This window comes from Ochotona curzoniae, unplaced genomic scaffold, assembly GCF_017591425.1.
Source record: "Ochotona curzoniae isolate NIBS_2020 unplaced genomic scaffold, NIBS_Ocur_1.0 scaffold_4701, whole genome shotgun sequence".
Taxonomy (NCBI): domain Eukaryota; kingdom Metazoa; phylum Chordata; class Mammalia; order Lagomorpha; family Ochotonidae; genus Ochotona; species Ochotona curzoniae.
The window spans coordinates 80866604-80887096 of NW_024467122.1; the positions used below are offsets into that span (position 1 = coordinate 80866604).

The 20493-nt window shown below is 43.3% G+C and overlaps 1 protein-coding gene across 3 annotated transcripts in view; it reads left to right on the top strand.

The window, feature by feature from the left end:
• The first annotated feature begins 69 nt into the window (after nucleotides 1–69).
• HMG20A (high mobility group 20A) overlaps nucleotides 70–20493 on the top strand; it is a 69685-nt gene continuing 49261 nt past the window's right edge. For all 3 annotated transcript variants that reach the window (XM_040970036.1, XM_040970035.1, XM_040970037.1), the window contains exon 1: nucleotides 70–397. The gene's annotated coding sequence lies outside the window, so the exon portion shown is untranslated. The remainder of the gene's footprint in view (nucleotides 398–20493) is intronic.

Genomic DNA, 20493 nt, shown 5'->3' on the forward strand with positions numbered 1-20493 from the left:
CGGGACTTAGGCATTAAAAAAACTACATCTCCCAGAAGCCTCAGCGGAAAGAAGTCTCCCGTTGCGTAATCACGTAGTCCTTCTCCGCAGCGGGGACAAAATAATCCCTTCATTTTTCTGAAGGTGTCGGGAATAATATTTCATTTTCCTCCTCCCCGACACGCTCTCCAGTGTCACCGCGCCAAGAGGAGTCTCGCCTGTGGCCACGTAGTCAGACAACCAGGTGACGAGAGGGAGAAAGGACAGCGAACTACAGCGGCTGCGGAGGAATTCTGGCCGCGCCGTGAGACGCCCTAGGGCGAGGAGTGAAGGCGCCTGAGAGGGGCTGAGGGGATTGTCGTGGGTGCCGGGGGCTTTCGTCAGACCCCAAGGCCCCGCTCTCCCCTGTCGTCCGCAGGTCAGTAAGCGAGGCGAGCTCGGGGGTGGCCCTCCCTCAAGCCCGTCCCTCTTGGGCTGTCGCTGTTCCTGCCGTGGTCTCTCGGTCTGAGGCCCACGGAATGGGGGCGCCTCACTTCCGGCCGGGGGTGGGGGACGTGGCTCACTTCCTGTGGGGGCAGGGTGAGGCTTTGGGGGTGTCCAGCCCGCTGGGTGTGCTGGAGGGAGCAGGAGGAGAAGGGCCTGAGACCCTTCTCGGAGGTTGGGGTGAGGGGGCGGTGCTCCGGGGTCGTGTCCGCCCCGGGGGTGCTCAGCACCTGCCTCTGGTAGTCCCACTTCGAAGTTTGGGTCCCACGTGTAGGGTGGACAATCCTGTCTCTAAAAATTGTGCTTGAGGCTGCCTGGAGGAAGTGTTATCCCGCTCTCCTCAGGTCAGCCTTGGTGCTGATCGCGGGGTCCCTCCCACCTTGGCCTGCAGCAGGGCACCTGGCTGCTCCCCAGCCTGGCACCTGCTGCGCAGGGCATGCTCCCGGTGTAAGAGTCCCAAGCAGGAGACCCAGGAACCCAAGTGGGCTTTAACCTCTAGCTGCTACCTCAGGTTAGCAAACCTTCAGTTCTTAGACCTCAGAACAACTTCCTGGGCAGTAAGAAGGCTTGCCTGGAGCTTACCTGCTGGGGAAGTTTGTGTTGATACATTCCCTCCCCCGTCCCCTTGGTAATTTCAGTGAAATTCAGCACTGATTCAAAGTTGGGATCCATTCTTTTATATGTTTTTTAATTATTTATTTTCATTGCAAAGGAGGATTTACAGTGAGAAGAGACAAAGATCTTCCATCCTCTGGTTCACTCCCCAAGCAGCCACAATGAGAGAAACTTCACCGATCTGAAGCCAGGAGCTTCTTCCAGGTCTCCCATGCAGGTGCAGGGTCCCAAGGCTTTGGGCCATCCTGGACTGCTTTCCCAGGCCACAAGCAGGGAGCTGGATGGGAAGTGGAGCCACCAGGATTAGAACCGGTACCCATATGGGCTCTCAGCGCATGTAAGGCTAGGACGTTAGTCCCTAGGCTATGCCGCCCCCACATTTTGTATTTTTAAACCATATATTGTGAAACTTAGCCTAGATTTTAAGAATGTGGGGATGGTGGGAAATGACTCACCTAGGACGCTAAATAAGTACCTACTTTCCCATATTCCTGATTTTTCTTCCAAAAAATGCAATATTAATAAACACTCATCATTTTTCATTCTGTTTTAAGGAACACGATCCTTGTGTGTATGTACTGAGACACTGCCTGTGCGCTGCTTGGGACATCTAGGCAGTGCACCTGGAACTCTGTCTTTTAAAGAGCTTATAACATATTTTTTGTATGTTCTATCCCCCTTCTGAATTCACAGTTATTTTCATCTTAGTCCTAGTTGATTGAGAGTTAGAAAATGCTTTTATCTAAATGTTACTCTGAAAATCTTGGACCAGTGCAGTAGCCTGGCTAAAGTCTTCACTTTGAACACACCAGGATTCCATATGGGCTCTAGTTCCAATCCCGGCAGCCCCACTTCCCACCTAGCTCCCTGCTTGTGGCCTGGGAAAGCATTCAAGGACAACCCCAAAGCCTTGGGACCCTACGCCTAAGTGGGAGACCTGGAAGAGGCTCCAGGCTCCTGGCTTCAGATCGGCCCAACTCCAGCCGTTGTGGCCACTTGGGGAGTGAATCATCAGACCGAAGATCTTCCTCTCTGTGTATCTGTCTTTCAATAAAAATAAATAAATCTTTTTTAGGCTCTGTAAAGATTTTTTTAAATATCTAACACCCTAAAATCAATTGAGTTTTACATTGAAAGACCACAAAACTGCTGCAATAGTTGACCAAAAACGTAAGACAAAATAATACCTGTGTTCTTAACAGAAAATTAGGGGTATATAGGTGCCCCAAGCAAGCAGTGATTGATTAGAGAGAAAGCATTCACCATTTTTATATTAATGGAATTTAAAAGAAAATATGATCACCCTGACAAATGATAGACAGTGTTGGGAATTATTGGATTATGGAAAGGTTGCAAACCAAGTAAAAGAAAAATGATGTCGGAATATTGATTGCAGTACAGGGGTATTGCCTTTTGGAAACTGTCTCTGGAAAGTAAAGGAGTTTATTAAGTTGACGTTCACGCTATTCGGTGCAAGCAATGCAATCGTATAATGGAAAGAAGAAAAATTGCTAGAGCTGAAAGGCAAGAGCAGCATGGAGAGCTGTCTGTGGAGAAGCAAGCCGTATGTAAAGTGCATCTTTGAAAGTTGTTTTGTGATCGCTGACAGTTATTCATTGATCCTCTCAAGAAAGAAATGTTAGAGAAGCCTGTGAAAAATAGAGGGAAGGGCCGCCGAAAATGATTTTACTCTGTTTTTCTGGAGAGGCTTCTCGACTTCCAAAGACTTCTTTGTTGTAGTCTTCTTGGCATGTCCTGATCGAAACATAGAATCAAAATTGGGAAGATACTTGTGTGAAGATACTGTGTTACGGGGCAGGGTAAATGAAGTTGGAGCTTTGATTCCATGACTTGCCATCTCTAGTAAAGAAATGGTCATGCTCCCTGTATTTTAGATGTAGTGCTTGGCTTTAGACAACTGCTGTCTGAGACCAGGCACTGAGCGCTGTTCACAGAGGTCTTGAAATATTTAAAGAGCAGGTCAGGATTCTGGATTTGGTCACGCTGAAATTTGATCATCCACAGATACTGGACGTAATGTCTTTTCGACCTTTAGTCCACCTCGTTTTGTGAAGCCAAGCTAGTGTTTCGCACATAGTTGCTTTTCTTTCATCCTTCTGGTGGCGACTTGTTTTGGTTTTGCTGTAAAGCTGAAGGTTGAAAGTATGCTGGCAGCTTGAATGGTTTGTTTTCCATCGCGGTTTATGTATTGGAGAGACAGAGGAAGGACCTGTACACTGGTTCCCTTCTCAGATGCTCCCCTCGCTAAGGCAAGTTGGAAACCAGGAATTCCAGCCACGTCTCCCATGTGCTTCTGCCGGCCCCGCTGTCTCCCCTGGTGTGCATTGCACAAAGGGAAGCAGTGCCTGGTACAAAACCCAGGAGGCCCAGGAGCCAGGTACTACAGTATGGCCCTTCTGACATCTTAACTGCTAGACCAAGTGCTTCCATCTCCCTTTAAATGTTTTTTTAGATTTAATTGCTCTGCCATCTTTATTTCACAGCCTTCATGGAGACTGAAATGAGAATAGCCCTTATGTGATTTCGGTATTTTGATGTTGGAGATTTATTGATTTGTTTGGAAGAGTGGCAGAGATCTTGTATTCACCAGTTCCTTGCCCCCGAAGGCTGCAGTGGCCTAGACAGCAGGACCCAGGGGCTCCATCCACATCTTCTGCAGGAGCGTTGAAGACTCAAGCACGAGGATCATCCGTGCTGCTCTCCCAGGCGTGTTAGCAGATAACTGAAATGGAAGTGGAGCAGCCAGGGAGTGAACTGGCCCTCTGGTGTGGGATGCTGGTATCTCAAGCATTGGCTTCCCCCGCTGTGCCATGACACTGGCTCATCTTTTTACTCTTTCAGCAAAGCTCCTTGAGTTTCTACTGTGTGCCATTGTTCTAGGGATTTTGAATACAGCTGATACAGATATTTGTAGTGGAGTTTATCTCCCTTGGACTCCCTCATTGTTCATACTGGATCAAGAGGCAGCCCTGACTTGATCTGTAAGCCATTCTGAACATAATTTTCCATGTGTCACCCTTGTTTTCCTCCACCCGTGGACGCCCCTGTGCTACCCAGGCAGCCCCTTTCCCTGACTCAGCAGCTTCCCTTCTAGCCTTCTTGGTGTCGTGCAATTGAGAATCAACAGTGGGGACATAAGGACCAGGTGACCTGAATTAAGACTGGTCTCTACCTTGTACTGGCTGAGCTGATGGCTTGTGACACCTTGAGCAGTTTGACCTCCCTGAGCACCCGCCTCTCTAATCTAAACGAAATGTGGTTAGAACAAAGATAGAGAGTTTAATGAGTGCTCCATATGTGAGCTTTGTGAGTGCTCCACTGGTCCTGCCTCTGCCACTCTGTCTGCTGGGCCTTGCGAGTGGCCTCAAGACTAGGTTCATTGGGAATCTGCCTTCCCCTCCTGTGAGCATCAGCACGCAGTTGGTAAGATTTTATTGTTTACTCGAAATGATATATAATAGAAAAGTTTCAAGAAAAGATTAAGGAATCCCTGTGGAATCCGAGTTGTTCCAGAAAAACTAGACCTGTATGAACACTAAGCCTCAGGCAGGCTAAGCCAGCACTTGGGTTCCTGCGTCCTTTATCGGAACGCTGGTGAGAGTCGTGGCTGCTCTTCTGCCCAGCCACCTCCTGATGCTTCCCAGGAAGCAGCGAAGGATAGCCAGAGGCCTGGGCTCTGCACCCAGCAGGGAGACCTGCCTGCGTCTCTGGGCTCCTGGATTCAGCCTGTCCCAGTCCCAACTACTGTGGGCATTTAGAGAGTGAGCCAGAGGTTGTAAGATGGATCTGTTGATATCTCTCTCTCATTCTGCCTTTCAGTTGATGAAAATAAACATTCTTATAGGTCCCCAAGCCCTAAGCATAACATAGAAAACCCTTCATACTGTGACCATATTTCTTCTTACCCATCTGTACTTCCCAAACTGGATGGTCTCTTGGGGAAAAAGAATCTGTACTGTGCCCAGCCTCTTTGTTTATGCTGTCCGCTGCATGACAAATTTTTCTTTTTCCCTGGAAACTCCCATTTATCAAAATGTTCCCTTCTTGAAATTGTTTCTCAAAAATAACACCTTCAAAAATATTTTGAGGACCAGAATCAAGGCATAGTTGATTCAGCTGCCACTGGTGATGCCAGAATTCCATGTGAGTACTGGTTCAAGCTTTATTCTGACCCACTGTTTCTGTTATGGTGTTTCTGTCTTTGTTTTTTTTATAGGTGAGAGACAGAAAGATCTCTTCTATCCGTTAGTGCATTCCCCAAATGGCTGCAGAGGCAGACTGAGCCAGTCTGAAGCCAGGAGCCAGGAGTTTCTTCCAGGTCTCCTACATAGGTGCAGGGACCCAAGGACTTAGGCCATCCTCCACTGCCTTCCCAGGCAATAAACTGGGATCTGGTCAGAAATGGAGCAGCCAGGACACGCACACCAGCATCCATATGAAATACCTTGCACAGGTGAAAGATTGGCCTGGCGAGCCACCACACCAGCCCCATGATCCACTTTAGCTCCCTGCTAATGCACCTGGGAAATCAACACAACATGGCCCAAGTCCTTGGCCCCCTGCACCCATGTGGGAAACCTCAGAGAAGCTCCTGGCTTTGGGCCAGCCATTGGGAGAGTGAACCCACAAATGGTTTTGGGTTTTGTTTTGCGGTTTTTTGTTTTGTTTTGTTGGGGTTTTTTGTTTGTTTTTTATTTACTTGAAAGGCAAGCAGGCAGAAAGTCTTCTCTCCTAATGATGATTTATTTACCCCCCCCCCCATTATCCGTGATAGTCAGAGCTACTCCAGGCTGCAGCCAGGAACCAGGAGCTGAAACCAGTTCTCCCACAGCAGGGACAGATCCTGCCAGTGGGGCAGCGTAGTGGGAATCCTGAGTCGGGAGCAGAACCGGGACGTGAAGCCAGCCACTCTGGTAGGGACATTCAAAGGGGGTCTCAATTACCTGACCAGACGCTGCCTGCTGAGGACAGATGTTCTGGCTTTTTATCTCTCTACTATTCTGTGACCACAAGAGCGCTTCGTCAGCTTCTTCTGGCATGTAGCACGTGGTACTCTCATTCATTTGTGTTGCATTATATAGTTTGTGTCCTCCGCTAAGAGGCTAAGGACTTTATCTTTGTTCTCTGGTGTCTGCTGTCATTCCTGGCGCAGTGTGATTCACATCATAGTTATTCAGTAAATTTAATTCTAAAACTGTCCCCAGATGATGAAGATAGATAAATCTTAATGGAAAGGAACCAAAGGCAATGATTTGGAGAAGTCAGTACAAATAGAAGTATTCATTTGAAGAAATATTTTAGTACCTTTTATGTGCCAGGCACTATTAAATAAGACCATAGCTGTTCTCCTAATTTGAATTATTTTCTTAGAATAAAGTCTTCTAAATAGGATTACTGGTTCTGAGAGTCTGATCATGTTGCAGTTGTAAATACAATGGCTCTAGTTTCCTAAAAGATTGTACTGATTTTTTTTTTATGATACCAGCATTATATGAATGTCAATTTCACCATAGTTTTGCCAGTAAAAGCTTTTGGCTAATTGCATAGGCGTAAAATTATATTTTGCTTTTAACCTGTAGGACCAGAGGGTGTTAGAACAAGAAGCAAATCAGATGCTTCTTTTAGGCTCCCCTCTCTGGTGGTGGCCTCTTTAAACCATGTGGATCTTTGAGGAACATAGGAGCCAGTCCACCTTCTGGTTTCAGTCAGTCGAGTGATTTTATTTAGGATGTCCCCTTTACTTCCCCGATTTCATTCACATTCACACCCCCTTGTAGCCATAATTCCAGTTCCCGTATGGTTCCCATTTCTTTAGTATTTTGCAAGATCCTTTCATGTTATGTTAGTTTTAGGTTGACATTTTGTGTATGAGGAAGCTGAAGTTCAAAGAAGTTGGTTTCTGTCCCGCCCTCACTGAAGCAGTAGGCGACAGAGGTGCTGTTGAATGCAGATCCTCCCACGCCAGTGCTTCTTCTCACACTTTGTCATCAGTCTTCAAATTTACTAGAGGATTATTAAGCTGAAAAAGAATCTGAAAGGAAACTTGGACAGGAACTGACGTTCCAAATGTACATAATGGAGCCCTCAGTAGAGACGTCCTAGTTCCATCCTGGAGATTGTAGTACACAGAGGAGGTGAGCGGACTGAGGTGCGCTTAAGCTCACATTCTCCAAGCCCTCTCTGTTTCTTCCAAAAGATCAGGTGCAGACTGCCCTTAACTCTATAAAGGGACAGAGTAGGAAGCAGTCATTAGAAAACCAATAGTGAAATGTCCCTGATTCCAGAAAGAACAGATGAATGACTTGGCTCTTAAGAAAGTGTCACAAAGTAACCTTAAAAGAATTATTCTTTCTGGGGCTGGTGTGGTGGCATAGTAAGCAAAACCTCCACCTATAGCACTGGCATCCCATGGAGCATCAGTTCAAGTCCCAGCTGCTCCACTTTCATTCTAGCTGTCTGCTGGAAAGCAGTAGAAGATGGCCCAGATGCTTGGACTCCTGCACCCATGTTGGAGACCTGGAAGATCCTGGCTCCTGGCTTCAGATTAGCTCAGTTCTGGCTGTGGCTAGCCATTTGAAGAGTGAACCAACAGATGGAAGATGTCTGTCTGTCCTCACTATTACTGCCTTTATTGCAAAAATAAATAAATCTTTAAGAAAAAAAGTATCCAAAAGGCAGAGTTACAGAGTATGGGAGGCACACAAGAGAGATCTTCAGTCCAGCGTTTGACTCCCCAAATGGCTGCAGTGGATGAGGCTGAGCTAGGCCCAAGTTGGGGACTAGGTCCTTCATATGGGTCTCCCATTTGGTCACAGGGGCTCAAGTACCTGGGCTATCTCCCACTGTTTTCTCAGACACATTAACTGTGAACTGGATCAGAAATGGAGCAGCCAGAACTCAAACCAGCACTCATGGGATGCTGGCATGACAGGCAGCAGTGGCTTAAGCTGGTCCGCCCCAACGCTGGTTCCACAATGCAACCTTTTAAAATAGTAACACTGAGTGGAACATGGTAACAAGGTTTGTAGTGAGAGGTAGCTGCCATGAGCTTTATATATCGCAGTCTGTTGCTGACAGTACAAAGGCTAATTAACCATGCAGAATAGGTGTGTAGCAGGCTGTGCCATCTGGGTTTGTGTAAGTGCCCTCTGTGGTATTCTCACAATGACAACATTGCCTAACGATGCATTTTTCAGAATGTGTCCCCGTCGTTCAGTGCGCAAGAGTTTTCATAACGGAGTAAAATGTACAGCCTGGAAGGCAGAAGGAGGTGGCTTCATTTTGATTCAAATATTGTATACTCAGAAAACAGATTTAATAACAATAATGTAAAAAAGAAATGTCATGTTTTAAATCTTGCTTCAGTTGGCTGCAATCGAATCGTAATTTACAGACAAGGCACTGAGCCCCAGGATTACACACCAAGTAGGGACAGGATGGGTTCCAGAAAGTGGCCTTCCTGCTTCCAGCACATTCTACACCAGGGCCAAAGTGAATTATAAGAACCTAAAAGACCCTTCTGTGCGATTGCTTTGTAATGTTCATGTATACACTTTTGTACCTTAATGTTTAATTGTTTTAAAAGAACATTTATCTTAATCACAGTAGTAATAAAGCTTTACTACACATGGCTGAATAGTTGGGGAAGAGTTAGAACGGCAAGTGATACTGGAGCCCAGCTGGACACTGATGTGCCAGATAGGCCACCTGTAACTTACACCTCAATAATATTAAACTACACCCAAGATTGCATTGCTGAAGGAAGGAGGCACAGGTCTTTCAAAACTGTCCTGAAAAAAATGTTTTTATTGAAGGATAATGGTGTAGGCGTTGTATTTGTAGGTCAGCGTTTGAATTTTTAATCTGTCCTGTTCTCTTCTTCCATTCCTTCCCCTTTCAGTGAACTGATAGCTCTGATTCTGGAGGAACAGTATCCAGCCTTCTTTGTCCCGACAGTTCTTATCTCCCTGTTTCTGTCCTTTCTGTTCCTTGTGGCATCATAGTTGCTGTAACTTTGGGGGGGAAGCAACATAACTATTACTTCAGGAGAAATAAAGGTTCATGCTCCTGAACCAGTCCACTTACAGAACATTAAAAAACGCTTCAAATAAGGACAAGATGTTAATAGCACTGCTGTCTCTACTGTCTTAAAAAATGAGGCTTTCTAAGTATCCAACAATAGAATACTGATGAAGCAAATTATCATCTATCAGTGGCCTTTTAAGCATTCATTTTTCATGTTAGTATGTTTTTAAATACATCAAGAGATGTTGCTAAAATGCTTTTGCAAAAATGAACTAAAATAAGTCAAAAGAAAACAAAAACTGATGGGCTTAGTATATATTTCTCAGGCTTTTCTACTGGCCTCACAAACAATACTAAGACAATATTACATAGTAAATGTAGAATAGTTACTAAGAAACAGTGCTCTCAAGTCAAATCCTAGCTTCCTCACTGACTGGTGAGTGATCAGAAGAAGGAAGTGGGGGTGATGATTATATCTTTGTGCAGTCAATAAATATATCAGGTGCCTGGCACTTAGTAAGCCCTGAGTGGTGGTGGTTTGGTTTTGTTTTATTTTTAATCAGACATTGCAAAGATAAGTTCCATTTAATTTTCACATCTTCATAACACTCTTGGAATGTTTTCATCTGATACAAAGTAAAATCTAAACTCAGAATGACGTGAAATAGCTTGGCAAAGTCATGTAAGTAAAAAGCGATGGTTTTGATTCAGAACCTGAGGGGGAATTTCCATTTCTCCTTCAGAGAGACTGGGTTGCTACAGATGGAGGCTTTTGCTGAGGCCATGAAGGGCCAGATGAGGGAAGTGAAAGCATCCGGAAACTGCCCAAGCAACCAAGGCCACAGCAGAGATGTGAGCTGGCCTGTCCTTCCCTTTCCTGACCCTGTGGGAATTTGCTAATTATTAATTATCGTAGTGGGACAGTGGACAGAGAGACCAGAAAGGTTTCTGCTTGAAGCCAAGAAGACATTAGTATCAGGGTCTGCACACACAAGTAGCCAAGGTTTAAGGGCCAAGGACACACACACACACACAGGATAGCACTAAGAAACCATTATTTATTCAAAACTTTCTTTCCCACCAGCATACTTGCTGCCCAGGGACAAGAATTATAAGGAAACAATTGCATTAAGTCAGTAGTTGCAAGTAATTTATGACAGCAGCAATAGGAAGCTGTTAGAGTGGCACAACAGAAATAAATGATGACCTACTGTAAGCATGGGATTAGAGAGGAAATTAGGAAAAGTGATGTTTGAAGAGATAATACAGAGAATTTTCAAGAATTTTGGTATGAAAGGCAGCAAATCCTGGGTTTGAAAAGCAGAACAAATTCCAGCCAAATAAATTCAAAAAGCCCCACAGGAAAACTATTGAACTAACCAAGGAGAGGGAAGGGTAACGTATCTTCGAAGAAACTGTAGGACTAACATCTAACTTCTCAACAGACAATGGAGACTAGAAAATAATAGAATGGAACTTTTCCCACTTGAGCTGGTTGAAGTATTTTTTATCATCATCATTGGCATAGATTGTAAACCTTTATCATGTATAACATGTTTTGAAGTATGTATATATATATTTATAAAATATACGAGATAATAGGCATTACCTCAGGGTTTTTTTTTTCTTTTTTTAATAGAGTACTTAACATGGGCTGTCTTCACCAATTTCAAGAATATGACACGTTGTTAGTAGCTCTAGTTCTCATCTTGTACAGACATCTCAGATTTACTCTTTGTATCTAAGTGGAGTTTTGTATCCATTTACCAAGTAACTACACCCCCTAACCTCCCCCCCCCCGCCCCGCCCCAGCCCTGGAACACTGTTCTGTTCTCTCTCTCAGTGTGTTCCGGTTTTACTAGAATTCAGGTGTGACTGGGATCGTGTGGTGTTTGTCTGCCTGGCTTATTTCACTGATTTGAATATTCCCCAGGTCCATCCCTATTGCTGTGTATGGTATCGTTTCCTTCTTTCCTAGGGGTGGATAGTACTCCATGGGAAGGGATACCATCTTTTCTTTATCTATTTGTTAATGAACACAAGAGTTGATTCTTTGTCTTGACTATTTTGAATATTGCTATAATGAACATGAAAGTGTCCGTTGTCTCAGAATACTGATTTCACTTCCTTCAGGTATGTACTCAGGGAATACAACCTTTAAAATGCTTCAAGAGGGATAGGTGTTTTGGTGTAGTGTGTTAAGCCTTTGCCTGTAATGCTGGTAATCCCATATGGGTGCTAGTTTGAGAGCTAGCTGCTGTTTTCCACTCTGGAATAGCAACGGAAGACAGCCCTAGTACTTAGACCCCTGAATCCATGTGGGAGACCCAAAAGTAGCTCCAGGGTCCTAGCTTCAGCTGACGTAGCCCCAGCTGTTGTGGCCAATGGGGAATGAACCATTCTCTTTTTTTCCTCTTGTAATTCTGCCTTTCAAAGAAAACATTAAGTCTTTACATTAAAAAAAAAAAAATGTCACCCAGAATTTATGTTTCACACAGCAGTTTAGTTGCCTGTTTTAATATCCGCACCCCATTTCAAAGCTCCTGGTTCAATTCCCAGTTACTCCACATATGATCCAGTGTCCTGCTAACGCATACCCCGAAGGTAGCATATGACGGCTGCAGTGCTTGGGTTTCTGTTACCCTCTGGGAGACCTGAAGTAACTTCCAGATTCCCAGCTTCAGCCTGGCCCAGCCCTGGTGGATACAGTTATCTGGGGAGTTTTCATTATTCTCCCCAGCTTGAAAATAAGTATTTTAAGAAAAAATTACTATCAGTCTATAAAGCACTATGGAAATTATGAATCGTGTGCAACAAAACAATAGTGAATATATATATATATATATATATCCCAAAAGATGTAAATAAAGTTAAAGCTCACTTGGTGGGAAATTTTCAGCCTTGAAAACATATCTTAGAAAAGCAAATGGTAAAAAAAAAAAAGAAACAGTGACCTAATTACCAACCCCAAGTTGAGAAACGAGCAGAAAACTGAACCCAAAGTACATAGAAGAAAGAGAATAATAAATACTAGAGTTAATGAATGTAAAACAAATGTACCAATAGGATTGTTTCAAAAGCCAAAGTTAGCAACTTGGCAAGATTTCAGCAAGGAGAGTAGGCCTCAAGCAGTACTGATCAAGGGGGGAAAAAAGCATAAAATACCAATATCAAGAATGGCAAATATAAGATTCGTGTAGAGTCTGTGGATCTTAAAAAGCTGAAAAGAGTAGCAGACAGTGTAGTGCTCTGCCTGCAAACACTGGCGCTGTGCCGGTTCCTGTCCCAGCTGCTCCACTTCCAATCCAGCTCTTTGCAAGGGAGGATGGGAGGACGCTGCTGGCTCCCAGCTTTGGATCAGCGCAGCAGATGGAGGACCTCTCTCTGTCGCTCAGTCTAAAAATCTGCTTTTCAAATAAAAATCTATAAATCTTTAAAGGGTGGGGGGGCACTGAAAGATGTTAGGAGCAGCTTTACACAAATTTGAAATTTTGGATGAAGTGGACAAATTGTTAAACAAACACAAATCACCAGTATTGGCACATGAAGAAATAGAACATTTGAATTACAGTGGTTTTTTTTTTTTTTTTTGAGAAGCAGACGGACAGAAAGCACATATTCCTTCCACAGATGGCCACATGGGCCAGTCCAGGTCTCCAACATGGGTGACAGGACCCGAGTCACTTGCACTATTACCTGCTGCCTCCCAGGGGAGTCAGGAGGCAGAAATGGGGCTCTACCTCAAGTACTGCAATGTAGAAAAGGATATCCTAAGAGCTGTCTTAACTACTAAACTGAACTTTAGGTCTGCCCCCTGAATAATGCTTATGTCTGCTAAAATAAATTTACTTCTTTTAAAATTGGGGAAAGGTCTAGATGATTTATTTAAAAAAAAAAATTGTTTTTATTGGAAAGGCCAATTAGTAGAGAGAAGGAGAGACTAGTATCTTCCACCTGCTGGTTCACTCCCCAAATGGTTCCAGAGCCTTCAAGTCTCCCATGTGGGTGCTGGGTCCCAAAGCATTGGACCATCCTCTACTGCTTTCCCAGGCCAGAAGCGGGGAGCTGGACCAGAATTGAAGCAGCCAGGACATGAACCAGTGCCCATATGGGATACTAGCACTTACAGGTAGAGGATTAGCCTATTGAGCTACCTTGCTGGCCTCAGACCTAGAATGAGTGCTGACAAATGCTTGAAGGAGGAGGAAATCTAGTCAAACTCTCGCAAAATGCAACTTGGTTTCTGAGATGAACAAAGCCTTGAAGTCAAGACCTGATAATGATTATCAGACATTCCGAGCCAATCATGATGGGAATTTCACGATCAAGAAGAATCTCTAGATGAATTATTAGAGTTACTAATGAATTTAGCAATACCCCTTGATGCAAGATCAATTCTATTTCTACATGCGATTAACAAAAACTTTCAAAAGTAACATATTATAAAAATACTTGTGATAGAAATTTTAAAAACTCTTGCAAGACCTTTAAACAAAAACACACTGCGAATAGAGATGTAATCATCCTTAGTGATAGATTGGAACACTCAATATTGTAAAAACATCGCTTCTCCCCAAACTGATTCCTAAATTAAGTGACGTATATTGTAAAAGAACAAGATGAATCTACTTTTCACATGGATTGAAAAGGACTAACAGGATCCAAACAACTTAAAAGAACCAAGTTGGAGAACTTTCAAAATAAGATCACAGGATTTTCTATAACACTATAATAATTACAGTGTGATCTTGGCACAAGAAGAAACAGCTATGGAACAAAACTGAGAGACCAGAAATAATGCCATTTGCTGGGCCCAGCACGGAGGCCTAGCTGCTAAAGTCCTCACCTTGAATACATTGGGATCCCATATGGGCACCAGTTCTAATCCCGGCAGTAACATTTCCCATTCAGCTCCCTGCTTGTGGCCTGGGAAAGCAGTAGAGGACGGCCCAAAACCTTGGGACCGTGCACCCGTGTGGGAGACCTGGAGGAAGTTCTTGCCTTCTGGCTTCAGATCAGCACAGCACCAGCCGTTGCGGTCGCTTGGGGAGTAAATCATCAGATGAAAGATCTTCCTCTCTGTATATCTGACTTTGCAATACAAATAAAATAAATCTTTAAAAAAAAAAAAAAGGAAGAAAGAAAGAATGTCATTTGAACAACAGCAGTAGCATGAGGTAGAGCTGGAAAGGGTGGAGTCATGGGTGGGAAATGAAATGTATGAATTTTGACCTCTACCTCACAACATTTTACAAGAATCAGTTCCAGTTGCAAAATTAGGGACAAGCTGGGAAATGTTTTAGTAATTTTTAAGTAGGTAGTGATTGCAGAAGAAAGATTGATAAATAGAATTTTATTAAATTAAAAGCTTGAGCTTGTCAAAAGAGATCATTATGAAAGTAAACAGTCACATTGAAAGTTCATATTTGCAAAATTAAGAAGACTAACAGCGTAAAGTGTTAATGATCTACAACAGAAATCCATGCTTCTTAAAGATGTGTGAAATATTGTAACCATTTTGGAAATCTGGCTGTATACTTCCTAAAATGATCATACAGGGACTGGCATAGCAAGCATCCCATTTGGTCACCCATTCATGTTCTGGCCGTGCCACTTCCCATCAAGATCCTATTTATGGCCTAGGAAAGCAGTGAAAAATGACTCAGATGCTTGGGGCTCTGCACCCATGTGCAAGAGCCGGAAGAGTCTCCAAGCTCCTGACTTGTGGCTGGCCCAGCTCCAGCCACTGCAGCCATTTCAGGAGGGAACCAGCAGATAGAAGAGCTCTTTCTCTCCTTCTCTTTGTAAATCTGCATTTCAAGTAAATATTTTTTAAAAGTCTTTAAAAAGAAAAAAAAAAGTAGTGCTCCACAAAGAAAAATTTGATTGATTGCACCTGCTTACTTACTGTTGGGAGTAGGAACCTCTTCTCTGAGGTTATTCACTGTGTTTGATAAACATGCCATAAAGTTACCAGAAAGTATGTCTCTTATCAGTATAGAATAAAAGTGAGCATCTTTTACAACACCAGTCTCTTCCTGTGTTTTATAATATGTACAGATCTGTTGTGATTTGATATTACAAAGCAGTTTGCATTTTCATGGTATGTGTTTGCCTCATTTTGGACACTAATTTTTAATTAAAGTATTGTTTATAAAACCGATTTCAGCGAAATGAGATGCTTAACTGTATGTTAGAAAATTATAGCCCTTCCAACACTTTGAAGCAGCTTTCAGGCTACTGGCTTTTCTCAAGGCCGTGATAAAATGCCTGTTTACTATCAGTGTTAGACTATATAAATTTCATTTCAACAGGAAGTATTGTGAAGATTTATCCTATGTCTTTACATGTACTAAATGAGGTCAGGTTTTCCCCTGAAGTGTAGATACTGTGTGCAGAAGCTTCTAGAAACCAAAAATGGGCTGATGGTTTGTGTGCATATCAGTAGTTTTGAGATCCTAATGGAAAAGATCATGGAACACAAAGAGTAACAATTCTAAATAGTGGCTGAGGTTTTTAAAACTTTCACATTATTTGTTCTGCCTCTAGAGAACTTGCTGCTCTGAGTGAAATAATTTGTAGGTCTTTATCTGTTTATTGATATTTGTAGATTTCCCAGAGATTCAGAACTACTCTCAGATCAATAAAAGTGGAAGCTCTAAGAATTTACAAACTGTCTGCTGCCAGGGATGGCTAGCTAAGTGTGTGAGTTTCGTAATCCTCTGCTTGCTGCTGTGTGCAGTGGGGATCACTGACTCCGGAGCAGGCCAAAGCTGAGGGGTACTGACGCTCTGTGCTGCTGTTACTACCAGTGTGGTGCGTCTGGGTTGGAGAAGAGAGGGGCGCTTTAGGTGTCCTGCTGAGTGTAAAACTCAGACCTGCTGCCAGGAAGGGCTGGACTGAGAAATAGAATCAAGTAGTTTTTATGTTTATTTTCCAAAAATGGGAAAGAACAGCTTAAGAAACACAATGTCAGCTGCAAGCCATTTAATCCTAGCAAAACAAGCTGCTCGCAAAATTCTAATTGGCAGATTTCTTCTCCCTAGCCTTTAATTAAAATGTTTCTGTAACAATATATGATACTAAAGATGGAATATAGATTCACTTACTGTGCCAGGGAAGACTAGATCGACTCTCTAGCTTTCAGTCTTCATTAAGTATGTCTTATTTCTTTAGATGGTTTAGTCAAATAGTGCCACTACTGGCAGAGATACATTTTCTAGTCTTTCTTTACCCATTCCAGCATCAGTGGGACTGTACTTCTTTCTATAAGAAGACTAATTTTATTTAGATAAACAAAATCTTATCACAGTAGAAATTAGAATTCAGTTTTTTATTGTAGCTTTTTTTGTAAAAAGATTTATTTTTATTGGGAAGGTAGAATTACAAAGAGAAGGAAAGCTAGAGAGAAAGATCTTCCATCCGCTGGTTCACTCCCAAGTAGCCACAACAGCCAGTACTGGGCCGATCTGAAGGAAGCCTGGAGCCTCTTCCAGGTCTCCCACACATGTGCAGGGTCCGAAGGTATTGGGCCGTCCCAGACTGCTTTCCCAGGTCTCAAGTAGGGAACTGGATAGGAAGTGGAGCAGCCAGGATATGAACAGGCACCCATATGGGATCCCAGCACATGCTAGGCAAGGACTTTAGCCACTAGGCTACCAGGCTGGTCCTTCATTATAGCTTTACATGTGTCAGTAATAAAACAATTCTAGTGCTTTAGAATTACAAGTGACTCATATTTTCTTCCTACCGGGTGGGCTGCCCTAGAGGTGAATACTGTTGCTCCTGGGGGCACTGGGTGGAAGACTAAGGGGAATTCACACAGTGACAGCCTTGCCACCAAACACCAAAAATTATATGGCCAGTGGTGAAGCAGCAACTGGGATATATCTAATAAGGATACTATACTGTCGCTTAACAGTTGATTGTCACCCAGTAGAGGGATTGAGAACAGAGATTGAAAATTCAGAATCTTATTTTTCCAGTAGGGTAAATAGATTCGACTTCAGTGGTGCGTCATTTTAGAGACTATTGTGGAATGTAGTGTATATGGTGTGATGGTTGCTGAGAGTGCTTTCCCACCTCTGAACTTCAATTGTTAATATTTTTCACAGTGTGCCCACTCGAAAACAGGAAAGGCAAGTGTGTGCCATTGCTAGGTGGGCTTAAAGTTTAGTGTTTGGGTACTTAGTAACCATTCATAATAAAAATAGAAACTGTTGCTGCAGCTCTGATGTCACTCTGCTGAGACCTGTGCTGGGATTCTCTATACTCTGCTCTGCGATCACATCACCCGAAGCTTAGCACCTACTTTTCTGTAACAGTGCTGACATTGGGAATCACCCACTGGCACCTTGGAGTCTCGGTTGGTCTTACAGCTTCTTTACCTTACTCAGTAATGCGTGTGTAATGACACTGAATGGCATCCCCACTCGGGAAACTGTGGAGTTGATTGCAACGGAAGATTATTCCAAGAAAGAAGATAGATACTATAATTAAAGGGATTGTGGGAAAGCCTAGAAATAACTCTTTTAGAACCTGTAAATTTGAAGACCTAAACCATGAATTTAAATATGCTGTGGGAAGTAATGTTTGTAGTGTGGAAATTTAGAGTAAATGTTCATCTATATGACTCTAAGTAGTCAGGTAAATTGGAGATTAAATACTGATGCTTATTTATTCCATCTTTTTTCTTAATAACTTATTTCTTTGACTTACACTATGAGATCAGTCATTTTTTAAGACTTATTTTTATTTGAAAGATAGATATCAGGGCCCGGCACGGTGGCGCAGTGGTTAAGGTCCTCGCCTTGCACGCCCAGGATCCCATATGGGCGCCAGTTCTATCCTGGCTGCCCCGCTTCCCTTCCAGCTCTCTGCCTGTGGCCCAAGAAAGCAGTCGAGGACGGCCCAAAGCTTTGGGACCCTGCACCCGTGTGGGAGACCCAGAAGAGGCTCCTGGCTTCGGATCGACATAGCCTCGACCGTTGCACTCACTTGGGGAGTGAATCATCGGATGGAAGCTCTTCCTCTCTGTCTCTCCTCTCTGTATATCTGCCTTTCCAATAAAAAAATAATAAAAATAAATCTTTAAAAAAAGATAGAAAGATAGATATCAGAGAGAGAATATGAGTGATCTTCCACCCACTGGTTCACTCCCCAGATGTCCATAATGGTCAGAGCTGGGCTCGTCCAAAGCCAGGATCTTCTTCTGGGTCTCCCATGTGCATGCAGAGGTTTTGGGCCATCCTCTGCTGCTTTCCTAGCAGGATTACAGGTGGACCAGCCAGTACAGCACCCGTATTGGATACTGGTGCCACAGGCATAGGGTTAGCTTGTTACATCACTAACCTGTTTCTGAATATATACCAGACTTATCAGCAAGTCATTTGGATTCCACTTCCCAAAGGGGTAAATTTGTAAGATAATTTCATCTGAGAACAGAAAGTACCACTAATGTGAATGCAATGGAAATGGAAGATTCCATTGTTTTTAAAATATTGTTTTAAACTTTGCATGTCTGTCTCATTAACCAGGTCAAAATTCCTTTTTTCTGATCCCAGAAGTGCTTTAAGGGTGGTCATGCACAGTGGATCAAATTTTATTTTTTGTATTTTAATGTTAAAATATTCTTACTGTAAAACATTGAAAGTTGCAACATTCAAAATAAGTACAGTGTTAGCTTCTAAACAGAGATGTTTAAAAAGATAAAAGTGAAAATCCCATGAAGTCAGTGAGTGGCCTCTGCAGACATTTTAAATGAATGCTGTGTGTGATTAGAGCCGTGTTGTTCCGTGATTGCTGCCAGGTGTTGGGGAAGGTGGGCAGGAGGAGAGAGGCTCTAAGTGATGGCTCTAAGGGAGGTAGAGGAGGCTGCTGAGCTTGATAGGGGACCTGTGATGTGAGGGGCAGGAGGCACTGCAGAAGAGGACTCCAGTTTTGAGTCCAAGTGACAAACGAGTCCTTGTAAAGTGACAGAATGTGGAACATGGGGGAGATTTTTAGAAAACAGTGTTGAACTTTGTGTATGTTGACTGTGTGAGTTTCCCGTGGTATAGCGGATGAAGGGGTAGATACCCTCTCACCCAATTGAGATTTGGGCCTGGACTTTGAAAGAGATGGATTTAGGTGCCATCACTCTCCACAGTTCCTGAAACTTGGCAACTCTAGAGGGGAAAGAGCCAAGAGCACAGGGTGAAGAGGAGAGTCACAGCTTCGACGGCCAGTTAGAACCGGAGAACGGTGAAGATTAGGAAGTGTCCACTGACATTAGAAATGTGCAGATGAATAGTGTCTGCAGACAGACCTTTAGTGAGTCAACAATAACAGTAAAATTGCTGTAGATTTCACACTGACTTCAGGAACTAGAATATTCTTTCAGGGAACTTGTTTATAAAGAAAGGGAAGCTGCATTGTCAGTTGCTAGGAAGAAGTTGGAAAACAGAAGAGTTTTGTTGTTTCATTTGGTTTTGTTGTTCTCAGGAGTGGAATGTGTTTGTGTCTGAAAAAGAAAGGGTGATTGTTGGCAGAGAGGTTAAGATGATCGCTTGGAACCCAAAGTCCTTGAGGAAGGGTGAAGGGGATTCAGAGTAGAGTGTGTTGTGTGAAGGAAACAGATAGGGATACAAGAAGTTATAACGCACAGTGATACAATGCTGCTGGTAGAATTGAAGTGCTGGGTATCAGTTGGATGAGAGAGAGCCAGCAGCTCCGGGGGAACTGAGAAAAAGCTGGATTCTTGTCAAATACTAGACAAATTTGGTGGGGTATCCTCCCACCTTTGGTTTCCTTCTCTGTAAAGTGTGTTGTGCAGCAGGTGGCCATACTTACATAAGCTTAAGCTTGGTGAGCTCGTTTGGCCTCTTTTTTTTTTTTAGAATTATTTATTTTGGAGCCCAATGTGGTAGTCTAATGGCTGAAGTCCTTGCCTTGCACACACCAAGATCCCATATGGGAGCTGATTCATGTCTTGGCAACCCTACTTCCCCTCCAGCTCACTGCTTGTGGTCTGGGAAAGCAGTGGAGGACAGCCCAAAGCCTTGGGACCCTGCACCTGTGTGGGAGACCCAGAAGAAGCTCCTGGCTCCCAGCTTCTGATTGGCTCAGCTCCAGCTGTTGTGGCCACTTAAGGAGTGAGCCAGCAGATGGAAGATCTTTCTCTCTGTCTCTCCTCCTTTCTGCATATCTGACTTTCAATTATTTTTTAATTTTCTTTTAAATGTTTTTATTTTTAATTGAAAGGGAGATTTATAGAAAAGAGAGACAAAGAAAGATCTATAATCTGCTGATTTACTCTGCAAAAGGCCACAGTGGTCAGAGCTGACTCAATCTGGAGCCAGGAGATTCTTCTGAATCTGCCACATAGGCACA